A 15,174-nucleotide genomic window follows, 5' to 3' on the forward strand; every position below is an offset into this window, starting at 1 on the left:
TGTACTACCTCTCTCTCTCCTTGCCTCTTATTCTCCTTGCATTGTCTCTCACACTCTGCCACTCTCTCTCCTGGCACTATCACACTCTCCCATACTCTCTTCTTGCACTGCCACACTCTCCCACACTCTCTCCTTTCACTGTCACACTCTCCACACTTTCTCCTTGTGATGTCACATCAAGGGATGTCTGCCCCTACACTACCATCTGTTGTTCTCTCCCCTCGTGCTGACAAACTCTCTCCTTTTGCTGTCAAACTCTATCACACACTTTCCTTGCACTGTCACACTCTTCAACACGCTCTCCTTGGACTGTCAAACTCAGCCACACACTCTCTCCATGTGCTGTCACACTCTCCCACACACGTGTGCATTCTTTCTTCTTCTTGCCCTCCCTCCTTGCACTTACATTCTCCCTCTCTCGCCTTCCACTGTCTGACACACTCTCACTTCTTGCTCTCTCTCTCTCCCTCTCTCCTTGCACTGTCTCTCTTTCTCTCCTTGCACTGTCTCTCTCTCCTCTTGCTCTCTCACACTCTGCCACATTCTCTACTTGCACTGTCATACAACAACACACTGTCTCCTTGCACTGTCACACATCCCACCCTCTGTTGTGCTGTCACACTCTCTTTGGGCTGTCACACTCTCTCCTTGCGCTGTCACACTCTCTCCTTGTGTTGCCACACTCTCTCCTTGCACTGTTACACTCTCCCACACTTTCCCGTAGTGATATTGCACTCTCGCACACGCTTTCAGTGTGCTTTCACACTCTCCCATACCCTCTCCTTGTGCTGTCACACTCTCGGTGTGCAGTCACACTATTCTACACACTCACTAAACGTGCTGTCACACTCTCTCACACTTTTTCTTTGCACTCTCTCCTTCTCCTTGCACTCTCTACTTGAACTCTCTCTATCCTTGCACTGTCAGACACTAATTCCTTACACTATTAGATGCTTTCTCATGCCTTGCATGGTCTGACGCCCTCTCCTTGCACTGTCTGACTTCTGTCTCTCCTTGGATTGTCCTGTGCTCTCTCCTTGCACTGTCTCTCTCTCCTTGAACTCTATTTCTCCTCTTGCAGTGCCCATTTCCTTCCTTGCAATGCTTCTTTCTCTGTCCTTGCACATGTTTCTCTTTTTCTCTCTCCCCTTGCCCTGTTACATGCCCCAACATTCTCTCCTTGCAATAACACACGTTCCCACACTCTCTCTTTACACTGTCACACTCTCCCACACTCTCTCCTTGTGCTGTTACGCTCTCCCAGGCTCTCTCCTTGTGCTGTCTCACTCCCCCACCTGCTCTCATTGTGCTGCCACTCTCACTCCCTGTACTGTAACACTCTCCAACACTCTCTCACGTGTTTTCCGTGTTCTTCCACACTCTCCCACACTCTCTTCCTGTTCGGTCACACTGTCACACAATCTATTTTTGCTATCGCACTCTCCCACACACTCTTTCCATGCGCTGCCAAACACCCCCACTCTCTCTCTCTCCTTCTCCTTGCACTCTCTCCTACCACTGTCTGATGCTGTTTTTCTCCTTGCACTATCTGACTCTCTCTCTCCTTGCACTATCTGACTCGTTCTGCTTGCACCGTCTGACTCTCTCATCTTGCACTGTCTCCCCCTCTCTCTCCTTGCACTGTCTCTTTTTCTCACTCCTTAATCCATGTCTCTCAACTTGCTCTGTCTCTCTCGCTCGCTCTCTCTTTCGCTCCCCTTGCAATGTTTCATTCCCTTTCCCTCTCTCTCCTTGCACTGGCTCTTTCCTGCTCTGTCACCTTGCACTGTCTCACTCTCCCTCCCTCTCATCTTGAACTCTCACATTCTCCAACTCTCTCCTTGCGTGACCACTCTCCAGCACTGCCTCTCCATGCGCTGATACATCCGCTCTCCATCTCCATGTGCTGTCACTCTCTCCATGGTCTGTCACACCCTTTCTCCGTGCCCTGTAACTCTCTCTCTCTCTCTCTCTCTCTCCCTCTCTCTCTCCCTCTCTCTCTCTCTCTCTCTCTCTCCCCCCCTCTCTCTCTCCATATGCTTTAACTGAGTCTCCTTGCACTGTCCTGCACTGCCTGACTTTCTTTCCTACCACTGTCTGACTCTTGCTCGCCATCTCTCCTTGCACTGTCTTTCTCTCATTCCTTGTACTGACTCTCTACCGCTCTCTCACCTTGCACTGGCACACCCTCGCACACTCTCACCTTGCACTGGCACTGGCACAGCCTCGCACCCTCGCACACTCTCACCTTGCACTGGCACTGGCACAGCCTCGCACCCTCGCACACTCTCACCTTGCACTGGAACACTCTCCCACACTTTCCATGCAGTGTCACACTCTCTATCCATGCACTGTTGCATTCTCTTTCTGCCTGCTGTCACTCTCTCGTTCTGTGCTGCCACTCTCTGTGTACCGTCTCTTTCTCTTTGTGCACTGTCTCTCTCTCTCTCTCTCTCTCTCTCTATGTGCGGTCACTTTCTATTTCGTCATGTGCTTTCACTTTCTTTTTCTCGTTGTGCTTTCACTCACTCCCTGTGCGCTCTCTCTCTCACCTTGCGCTGTCACACTCTGTCTCTGTGTGATGTCACTCTGTCTCTGTACTGCCTCTTTCTCTCTGTCCCTGTGCGCTGTCTCTCTCTCTTGCTGCTTTCTCTTTCTCCTTGCGCATTCACTCGCTCTCTCAGAGCGCTCTCTCACCTTGCACTGTGCCACTGTTTCTCTCACCATATGCTGTCACTCTGTCTCTCTCTTCGCACCCTCCCTCCTCATGACTTTACTGCCCCACTCGCCCTGGCATCCTTGGAGATATCCTCTCTTGCACCCTCCTTCCATCTTCTCCAACTCGCACCTTTGCTTTCAGCCCTCACTTCTCTCATCTTTCCTCTCGCAGCCTCACTTTTCCTCTTACCCTCTCCCCCTTTCTCGCTCAGATCTCCTCTGGCGCGCCATGGATGGCACCATTTCTCGATGGATTCCCCCCTTGCTCTGTTCCCCTTCTCATTCTCTTGCATACCTGCATCCCTTCTCGCATCGTCCCTGGACACTTTGCGCTCCCTTCCTTGCACATAGGTAAATTGCAAAGAACAGCAGTACATGGAAAAACTATTGGCTTTACCGATCCTTTTTGTCACCATGTTCTTGGATCTCATGCGGATCGCTCCTTATGCTTGGAGAGCGGCCTCTACCACCTGGTACATTGCACACCCGACACCCTTCCCCATTCTGTTTCCCTCTTCCTTTCCCCAAATATTGGAATGTCTTAACTTTCTTTACTGAACCCCTCCCTAAGCACCCCTCGCTTATGATTTCCTTCTTTCACGCGACCTCTGGATCACGCTTTAATGCCGGATGGATCTACGTTTAAAAAAAATCAAATCTCTTTTTCTGCTCCTCTTGTTGTCCAAATGTGCCCCTATATTTCTCTTCCCATTTGTTTCATGGGGACAGGAGGGGGGTGGGATTCACCCCATAATCCTTCGGTGCCGCCCTCCATCCATATTTATACCTTTCCTCTCGCACTCTCTCACCACTGTCTATCATTAGGCACTGCCCCAAAATGGACATTAGGGTACATGTTGTTTCTCGATGGATCACATTTGAAGAAACAACATAATCTCTCCATGCCAACCCTCTGCCCACAGAGTCTATGCCTAGAGATGTGTTTTGAAGTATAGGTGTAACAAAAATCCAACATCAGGCGATGGGTAAGCCTGCAGCAATTGGTACTTCCTTTTTAAAGCAGACCTGAACCCCTGATAGAAATGTACACCTCAGTTTCTATACCACATCCTTAACCAATGGCCTACAAGGTGAGGGGCATGGCCTAATTATAATTAGTTGTTGCGCCTGTCGTATCACGCGCCGATATAGCGCTCTCCCCCCTCTCTGTCTATGTTTTTCTCCCCCTCTCTCTCTGCCTCACTCTATATCGCGGTTTCTCTCTGTGTGGGCAAGAATTGCATTGGCGTGTGCATGAATGCTAGAGGCACCCCAGCCACATGCACGCACATCAATCAATGCTGTAAACTGCAATACTATCAGTCACATGAAGTATTCCCCCTGGAGGCCTAGCACCCTATGACACCATAATACACACACACCTAACACATTTCCATTAAGGTAGTGACGCACACTTTCATGTCTCCCAACAGGCACACCCACGAACCCTCGGAAGGTACCAGTATCTTGGGCACAGCGGCACCAGCAAGCGCTACAAATGCCACAGGCACTCCCCCACCCAAGAAGGGAAGTGTCACAAAAACAAACAAATCCAAGGGGCCCGTACCATCTACCTCCATGGCCACTGCCGCACTAGACACAATTCAACCACCTACTCGGGCCATTACCGAGGCTGCTACTCCACCTGCAACAGGAGCACCCCCCACCACTGCTGGGGACTCAGGAGTAACACAAACCCACCCAATATATGACAACATCCCCTGCTCCCACTGCCACCGTGCAATCTGAGTCTGCCTCATCCAACTCAAGTCCACCCTTGAGACACTTCAGACCAGACTCCTCCCCCCTGTGCAGCCTCTAACCCATGCAGTCCTCTCCCTCCCCTTGTCATCACGCCTTGCCCTCCACTTTGAGCACTCAGAGGACACGGATGACCATGCAGAGCAGGCAAGTCGAGCATCTGGCAATGAGGGTATGGACCCCGAACCAACTCCTGAGCCAGTGCAGGTCCTCACATTGCAAGACATTTGGGAGCTGCTGGACAGAATTGAAGAATGGCAGGTGGAAATGCCGCAGGAGCAATTGTGCCATTTGCAAGCCATGTGTTACGTGATTCAGGGGGCCTCCAGGCAGGTGGCCACATCCATTGACCGGCTGTGCTGGAATACAGTACCCACAAATGCAAGTAACAAACTCATCAGCCAGAGGGTGAGGGAGCTTGCTAAACAAATCTCAGCCTCACATGAGACCATGACCAGGGGCATCAATTTAACCATGCAACCTGCAACCTCTACGGGGCAGTGAGTTCCGTGCCAGCCACCGCTACTGAGGTATCAGTGGCCAGCACACTGGCCAGGCACTCCCAGCACTGCACGTCTCATGCTCCCCTGGACGTGCAAACAGGGGACATGAGGAAGCACCAGTGGTTAAGCAAATGGGACAGACTGAGGGTGTGGGGTGGGCGATGGAGTTTTGATCAAGCTGTGGGGTGGGCGATGGAGTTGGGGATCAGGTTGTGTGGTGGGTGATGGAGTTGGGGATCAGGGTTTGTTGATTTGAAAAATAAGTCACTAACTGTTTAGTCTAGACTATATGTACCGTGTTTATTCTATGGTGGTGATGCATGTGCATTCAATGAATCATCAGTGACCCCAGAGGTGTAAATGTGCAAAGTCAAAAAATGTTTTCCATGAGGTCCTGGTGGACCATTTGTCCTTCCCTCACCTCCCCTCTTATGTCATGAGGTGCTGTGCATTCCCCTGCAATGTCTTCCTCATCAGAGCCAGGGAGGGAGGGTCATCATCTGGAGGCATTTGTTTGTTCCTTCGTATGCACATGTTGTGCAGCATTGTGAACATGACTACGATTTTACCCAATTTTTCAGGGCTGAGTGCACCGCCTGTGTGGTGGATGAGCCTGAATCTAGCCTTCAGCAGTTCAAAGGTGCGGTCAATGCATGTCCATGGCCTCCTGTAGGCCTCATTATAGGCAGCCTCCTGGGGTGTAGCAGGGTTCCTCTCAGATGTCATCAACCAGGGTAACTGTGGATACTCTGATTCATCTACAAGAAATTGAATCTACAGTGTAAGACATGGTCATTTGTCTATCGAGGTAAATGTATATGAGCCTAGTGTGACGCTGTCCTATGTGTGCCCTTCTGTGCAGGCAGATGACACACCTTGCATCAATTGTGGTGGAAGGGCTTTGGCCTATAGAGTGCACTTTCAGTCATACACAGTGTAAGCAACATCATTCATCATGTGTTTGTCTATGCACTGACGTCACCCATGCAGTTAGCACTATGGAGATAGCGGTAGGTTGTGTACCGCCCTATGACCATGCGTTGACAGGGAATGGCTTTGACAGGTGCCTAGTGTATAGCGGTAAGGCAGTCATGGCTCATCGCCTATTCATTGCTTTCTTGGTGATGCATCATGGGACTTGTAGTTTGCTCACTTCTCATTCCGTTCTCGATCTGTGTCACAGTGCCATGTCTTTGTCAGGTTGACTACTACTACTTACCCACCAGTCAGGTACGCTGTCCTCTGTGTGTGTCCATGTACGCTGGCAGGGTGCTGTTTCTCAGTATCATGGCATCATGTGTGGCACCAGGGTATCGGGCGCAGCAGTGGCTGATTGTGAGGTCGTCATCACACGTCATTTGGATATTTATGGAATGGAACTGTTTCCTGTTCTGGTATACCTGCTCCATTGCCTGCGGGGGCACTAATTACACATGTGTGCAATTGACTGCCGCTTTGGTGTTGGGGAACAAGGAAATGGCATACAAATGTGCCTTTGCTGTATGCACTTGTGCCTGGGTGGTGAGCATGGAGATGTGCTGATGGGCATGCCTCATGAGCGCATCCAGTACTTGTTCGAGCACTTTTGTAAAAGTTGTCCGGGACATCCCATGCAGCGTGCCAACAGTGTAGGACAGACACAAGGTCTACCAGGTGAGTGGGGGGAGGCAGTTCCGATTGCAATGGCACTCTGGAGATTAGCCCCGATCAGGGTCACCAGGTCTGTGATGGTGGGATGGTCCAAGCGATAGAGTGTCACTATTTGGTTGTCTGTCAGTGCCCACGGAGATGGGTGTACATGTGGTGTGGATCCCCTCCGCAGCACACGTCTCCTGTGCCTTTGTGGTGCCTGTCTCCTTCCCTGCTGGAGTCTTGCATGTGGCTTTAGCTGAATGAATAGTAGCAGGTTGTGGATCCCATAATCAACATCTGTCTCTGGCTGAATGTTGCTTGTATGTGTGTTGGTGGAAGGTGTGGGCCTTATATACTCCTCCTAACAACGCTCTAGCCCAGAATTCAGGATAAGCTTTAAGAAGAACATTGGGAATGCTATCCGGCCTGGGAGCCCGTGATGCCTTAAGATTCTCGATGATAATAGTAACGTCATCCAAGTTATACCCAAGCGATGCGACTTTTGAACTATTAAAGTGTGGGGTAACGTCATGGCGTTCACTTTCTGTGTCAATGTTGAGCTCTGCAATATGGGATTCCCCTAAAAGTTACTGGGACATGGTTTTATTCTAGTGCAGAAGGAGCTGCATGGAATTCATTAGAACATGACCAAAATGTATGATTGTCATTTGACTTTAGCAGGCTGGCCATTAATTTCCAATTGGCATTACGCAAAGAAGATTTATGAGTCAGCAGATTCTTTTGGAGACTACAGAGCGAACAAACTCGAGCTGTGAATTTTGACAGCTGTCCTGTTGCTACAGTCTTTTGCCCAGTTTCATTGGAGGAGGCAGAGTTTCTCACTCAAAGACTCTGACTCCACGCGCAGTGGTGCAGAGTCAGCTGAGTCTTTTGAAGATTACAGAGCGAACAAACTTGAGCCGTGAATTTTGACAGCCGTCCTGTTGCTGCAGTCTTTTGCCCAGTTTCATTGGAGGAGGTGGAGTTTCTCACTAAAAGACCCCGACTCCACTCAGAGTGCCACGGAGTCAGCTGATTCTTCTGGAGACTGCAAAGCGAACTAACTAAAGCGGTAGCTTTTGACAGGTGTTCTGTTGCTGCAGTCTTTTGCCCAGTTTCATTGGAAGAGGCAGAGCTTCTCACTCAAAGACCCTGACTCCACGCGCAGTGGTGCAGAGTCAGCTGAGTCTTTTCGAGACTACAGAGCGAACAAACTTGAGCCGTGAATTTTGACAGCTGTCATGTTGCTGCAGTCTTTTGCCCAGTTTTATTGGAAGAGGCAGAGCTTCTCACTCAAAGACCCTGACTCCACGCGGAGCGGCGCAGAGTCAACTGAGTATTTTGGAGTCTCTGGGAGGCTTTGGGTCAGTAGCTGCAACGTGACTATGCAGCACCGCTGGAAATAAAGCTGAGTGCTTGTGAAGCACATTTTGGGTACAGAGTTCCACATTTTGTTGGCAGAAGTGCTCTGCATTAGCCAGGTAACTTGGACTGCAATTGTAAATATAATTCCCAGTGAATAGACAATTCTGTACATAATCTGCGAAACATAAACCAACAACTAGACAGCTGCTCTGACAGTGTGAGTTTTGGGACATAGTTGAGCTCACTCTACGCCGTATATCTAAAAAAGGGGTTATGCACATACCACTGGGGAGACTGCTGGCAGTACTGCCTTTGAACCCCAAGCGTGAGTCCTCACCTTGAATAGCGTGGAAAGAATTGAAAGTGATTAAACTAGATGCTGGCAATTACTAAATTGAAAACGTATTAGTGCTGAGTGTAATCTGGAAATTGGTGTACAAAGTGGTTCGAGAGCAGATCTTGACAAAATGTGCAACCAACTGACTGCAAGATAAAGGAATATCCTGATAATAGAGTGTGATACCACCTTCCAATTAATTCAAGATTCAATCCTGGGGACTACCTATACTCTGAAAACAGGTATGCCATCTAAAGTGGAGACACTAAAGCTGATTGATAAGTTGAAACGTACACCAATTAAAAATAATACTATTAGCGACAGTTCAAAAATTCAGAACGAACACGAGCCCGCACAGCTTCGATGACGGCTCACATAAGAACTTTTCACGCAATGGATACTATAAAAGACAACCCTAAAAATATAGATCCAAGACTGGTAGTGCTTATGGAGTTAAAAGATCAACCAGAACCGTCTAAGCTAAAAGACCCACAAGTAAGTACATGAAATGAGATGTTAATTGATTTAGTAACTCCTAGTTCTCCTAAAAGCCCTAGCTATCAAACCTTGGAGAATATGGAGCTGAATACTAATCTTGATCAGCTAAACCAGACAAATGAAGATGAACAGGACAACAATAAACAGACAAATGATGATTAAGATACTAGAACCAAAGTTCAAATACAATTGCAAAACACCTCCTGTGATTGTACCGGAAACACGATAAAAGGAAAACTAACAAAAGACACATCTTTTTTAAAAGAAATAGCATGGAAACAAACACATTCTTGCTCAATTGGAAAGCTACATAGTACAGCGGCAACATTAGGAACCAATATACCCCAAACTCCACCACAAATTAATGAAATAATCAAAGAGAAAACACATTCGAATTTATCACAATCACCACTAATGTACGACGGGAAAATGCAAAATTCATCCATTCTATCATTCTCCTTTAGCAACCGGACACGGGAGAGGCATAAGGGAAACAGTGATATGCAATCTCATAACCAATCAATGTATACTCAGCCTAATCCGTAGAAGTGATGCTGGTGGCTATGAATTCTGCGATTATAGCACTTACAAAACTATACAAGACAATTGAGAAAAAGATAAATGATCAGAATAATCTGCTTAAAAAAATAATAGACCAACAAACATTAAAACCTACCGAAGAGCCTTTGGAAAACAATTGTGGAACACAAACAATTGCAAACAATAAGCAATCGCAAACAAGAAATCTAATAATAAAAGAGATAAAATTGCAACCAATTCTCCATTATGATACACCTAAGCCATCAACATCACAGATGTCTTTAATTGAAATTAATGTTAGGCAAATGAAAGAAAAAGCAGAAAAAACATGAATTTTGATATATTTAAGAAATCAAAAGAGAAAACAAAGAATATTGCGAAGAAGTTACAGCAAAAGAAATCTAAGAACATAAAATTCAGCGTAACAGAAAATACTTCAAGCACTAGACAATTTCTGAAGGCTTTAACAACTCAGAAGAAAGACCAAACTGACTCTGTAACAGCAATTACTACAATATATATAAAAAGGGCACAACTCAAAAAAACGGACAAAAAGTAAATTAGAACCAAACAGGAATATGCAAAAGCCCTTGGACGAGCTTTTAGAGGAGATCGAAATACAAAAAACAGTGGAGAAACAAATATGTAATAGAAGAAAACAGATGAAAGATCGGCAGACCAAAAGCAAGGGACATGATGATGCTAGTGAGCCATTCCTCACATTGGAACAAAGAAGAAATTAAATTACAAAAGCAGTGACGGAGTATATGTCTAATACACGACAACTACAAAGGACAAGTAATAAAGGAGAGCCAAATCTAGAGACGCAGGCGAATGAAACTTCATTGAACGGATTCAATGTTCAGCAAATGAGCAATTACCAACTGAAAAACCCAATAGCTATCCACTCTCAGGGAACAAAAATGGATTATAAAGTAGACCTTCAATGCCACAAAATCATTATGCAGTGCAGAGCAGGAGGATATCCTACATATCATCTAAATAAGATGTTGATACTAAATATCTTTGGGGAAGTACCAGACTTAGAGGACCTAATATCATCTGCTATTAATCGAGTAGAGTTTGGAAATGACTTTGACCTCAACATGGTACGAATATATATCAGATCAGGAATTGTCCTCAATACCATTTGGTTAGCCAAAAGAGATTTATACAAATTAGGATTTGAGATCTCTTAGGCAGACCAGAAGCAAAATACATGGTTAAAGGAAAAGCCACATTCCCCCAATTCTGCTGAACAAAGATTATATTCTGAGGGGAAAAAATCGACAGAAATATAAGACAATGGACAATAACTTAAGACCAAATATTAGAATAACAACAACAAACACGCAAGTGGGTAAACAACAGCAGACCGTGGATATAATTAAGAAGCAAAGCTGTACATGTAATTGACATCTTGATGATGCTTAGCAACCAACAAATCAAAAAATATTTTTTTTACCCGTAGCAGTTGGAATACCCGAGGCCACAAGCATCTGATTAACTCGCTAACAAACAGGTTACAAAAAGGCGACATTGTATTACACTGGAGACATGGCTTGTTGAGGTACCAGTCTGGAATGATTTTGCAGTGCTAATTATAGCAGCCATATGCCAGAAGAAAGGTAGACCCATGGCTGGACTAATGGTGGCTGCAAAAATCTCCACTGGATGAAAGGTTGAGAATTGGGAGCAACCGAATAAATATATACAACTAGTAAAATCCATATTTATGATAGAACTGTTGCTGTAATTAACATTTATTGGAACTATCAAACTATTCAGACTGAAATCTTTTTCGAAACTATGGTGAAACTATTGGACATGATTGTCCTAGAACCGTCTATCTCTCCAAATATTATTGCTGGTGATTTAAACATACATTGTTTAACTACGAGCAAGAAGAACCAAACAGTCGAAACCCGACGTTGGATGGCATTGATGTAAAGTAGGCACCTTATCATGCTAAATGGAACAATTGATTCAGATGTCCCCCTGGTTGCCACCTGGAAGAATGACAACCAAAGGGGCATTACAAATTATATCTATATAGATAGAGGTCTGTTATTGCTTGTAGAATCTTTTGAGGTCCTACATCAAGAGACCAGAGACCTTAATCAACTGGTGCTAAAGTGGGGTGGGCCTTGTCCAAATGTAAATCAGCACTGGCACAAATATAATCAGAAGATCACGGTTACAGGAGAGCGCAATCAACTGCAGTGGTCCAATGAACAGCTGATGTCCTTGCAGCAAATTGTAAAGAACCAATTGAAATCAGGAGAGAGAGATTATGTTAATGCCTTCCAACTATTCCAGCAAATGGCAGGACACAAATCTAAACCCATTTTTAACAACAAACATGTCTGTGATAGTGAAATACAATTACAAAGAAGATGCCTTCGGAGGGAAATAGGAAACGGCCAGAGACTACCAATAAAAGAAAAATTGGTGCAAATAAGAAAAGTAAAATCCAAATATAAGAACTGGATGATTGCCGGGAAAGCACACATTTTTCAAAAAGAGAGTGAAGCCATGCTTGAATCAGTAATACAAAAAAATTCAAAGCACATATGGGAGCTAATAAATCAAAGCATTCAAAACACACAGATGCAGTTATAACTGAATGCAGTATCAAAAGCTCAGTGGAAGACCCATTTTTCGAATCTATATGCCTCTATTGAACAAGATCACCATGAGGGCAAAATAGGAAAAGTGGACAATTACACAATAAAGTGCGATGTATAAGACATCACATTTTTCATTTTGAAACTAAGAAAATCGAGAGCCCCGTAACTGACGGGTTAACCAATTGCATTCTCAAACAAAAACTTGATGAATGAGCTCGTATTATCCACAGAATAATTGAAGAGGTGATTCAGACACAAAACATTCCATCGACATGGCAAAAGACATGGCATCCAGTATTCAAAGAGGGTAATAGACAAGAACTAAATAATTATAGGCCAATAGCCTTGTGGGACGCGCCAGGTAAATTATTTGCAAGACTGATCATGAGAGATTTCCATCAATGGCTGAGAGACAAAAATCTTCAAGACCCAAACCAGACAGGGTTCATCAGTGGAATGGGTACCTCAGTAAACCTCATGATCAGCTCAGCAACTCGAGCACACATGATAAATACTAAACAATCTCTGTATATGGCATACGTTGTTTTCAAGGCAACTTTTGATTCGATTTCGAGAAATAAATTGATGAATAAATTAAAAAATGCAGTCTGCCCAGAGATATTGCTACATTTTATTCATCAGCTACATCAAAACACTACTATTCAAATTAGGCTAACCCAAGAGGGTCATTTGACGGAACCAATCTGTACACATCGAAGTCTGAAGCAGGGTTGCCTAATGGCAGCAACCCTTTTACATTTTTTAGAGCGGATATGAGCAAAGAATTTGAAACCATCATTTCTGATGCTTCGCGATTGGGGATAGCAAAAGTAGTAGCTCTATTTTATGCTAATGGCTTGGTTTTAATTTCTAACACCCCGAAAGGTCTTCAAAATCTCTTAACTACCTTGCAACAATATGCAAGAAGGGACGATCAGGGACGTCATTTCACCAAAATGCCAGGGGTAGCGGAAGTGACATCACAAAACCCTTGACCTCTGATGACATCACAGGAAGGGATGTCATTTGTTCCTGTCACAGGTTTCCCCTTTTCTCACCTGTTTTCTCTGTTTTGCGGAGTCCTTTGTCGGGGTTTTCTTCCGAGCAGTTCGGGTCTAGTACAAGCCCGCTCGGCCGTCTTCGGATTCCAGGATTCGTTCAGCTTCTTCGTCTGGGATCAATGGAAACTCCAGGAAGCTTGGAAATGGAGGTAGCACACGGAGGCAGTCTGCGGGGAACGCAGAAGAAACAGGATCAAGGAAGGTAGAAGATTAGGAGAAGGAGGAAGGTCCGGGAAACAGGAAGCAACACAGTTCAGGAGAACGAACTACGGAGCACGTCAGGCCACAGCTATCGGTAGCGTTGAGACGCGCGGAACCGCAGGGGAGTGGCTAATTTATAGAACGTGCTGCATAGGACGTAAAGGTCAATAGACCGCGTTCCGCGTATACGGCCATGTTGGGTGTACTACAGCGAGTAACCCCCGATGTGCCAGGGACCAGGAAGACCAGAAAGGGCGTTATTGACGGATCATGACAGCATGCCCCCTTCTAAAACCTATTCCATCGGGTTTACCTGAATGTATTCGGTGGAACCTTCTGAGCAATCTGGGGGAGTTCAAATTTGAGACTGGTTCCCAGGTACGTTCGCTGGGTGGATAAACTTTCCATTCCACCAGGTATTGAAGTTTGCCTTGTCTATATCGGGAATCACAAATACTAGAAACTTCATATTCCAGCTGGTCATTGACAAGCCCAGGACTAGGTCTAAGAACAGTCCGGGTAGTTTGGATGAAAGGCTTCAACAGGGATTTGTGAAAAACTGGATGTATCTTCTTCCAGGAGTCCAGGAGTTGGAGTCGAAAGGCCACAGGATTGATGATCTCTTTTATAGAGAAGGGTCCATAATACCAGGGAGCCAACTTATTCGGTCTGAGATGTCGGGGTAGAAGTTTCAAGGATAGCCATACTTTATCCCCAATGGAGTATGAAGGCCCTGGTCTTCTCCTTGAATTTGCATAGTGTTTGGTTTGGATTCGCGCTCTTTCGAGATGTTCCTTGGCTTCTCTCTGAACATTTATGAGTGTTTCAATCCAGGAATCGAAAGTAGGAACAGGTGTAGGGTGTGGAAGAATAGAAGGTAAGACCGAAGGGTGAAATCCTTGGCTGCAGAAAAAGGGTGGGTTTAACAGCCGAATGGTCTGAATTATTGTAAGCGAATTCGCTACTGCTACTAAAAGTGACCAATCATCCTGGACTTTGGTAGAGAAACAACGAAGATACTGTTCAAGGGTTTTATTTACTCGTTCTGTGACACCGTTGGTTTGGGGATGATATCTCGAGGAGAGAGCTCGTTGAATCCCTAGTATACTGCAGAGGTGTTTCCAGAACTGAGAGATATACTGGGGTCCTCTGTCCGATATGATCTTAGAAGCAAGTCCATGCAGTCGGAAGATGTGTTCCAGGAAAATACCAGCAAGTTCTGAGGAGGATGGTAATTTATACAGAGGAGTAAAGTGGGCCATATGAGTGAATAGATCAATGGTGACCATGATAGTGGTATAACCTCTAGAAGGCGGCAATTCCACAATGAAGTCTGTAGCAATGATTTACCAAGGTCTGGTTGGTGGTGTAGGCTGTAATAAGAGACCTGCTGGTTTCTGGTTATCATGTTTGTTCTGATTACAGACGGAGCAAGATTGAATATACAGTTGTACATCGGTCTTCTTCTTGGGCCACCAAAATTGTCTTTGTATTAGACGGAGGGTGTTGGAAATACCACGATGACCGGAATGAAGAGTATCATGGCAGAGATGTATTATTCTTTGTTGTAATTTTTGTGTAGGAATGACCAGATTGGTATCTTTGAACAAGTATCCGTCCTTGACTCTCAAGTCCCATTGATTCCTTTCTGAAATTCCTTTCAAAAGTTCTGAAGTCTGAGTTTGCATACGAATCTCTTCCAGGAGGTTGTTTGCTTGAGCTACAAATATAGTATGAGGAAACATCTTGGGATACGTCCGATCTTCCGGAGGTTCATAGTCTGGACGACGAGAAAGTGCATCAGCTATTACATTTTGGATTCCAGGGACGTGGTGAATCTGAAACTGATATTGGGCAAAAAAGAAGGCCCACCGAGCTTGGCGACTATTCCTACATTCCAGGGCTTGCAACACTTGTAGGTTTCGATG

This window comes from Ambystoma mexicanum, chromosome 5q, assembly GCF_040938575.1.
Source record: "Ambystoma mexicanum isolate Mex_15411 chromosome 5q, UKY_AmexF1_1, whole genome shotgun sequence".
NCBI classification, from domain to species: Eukaryota; Metazoa; Chordata; class Amphibia; order Caudata; family Ambystomatidae; genus Ambystoma; species Ambystoma mexicanum.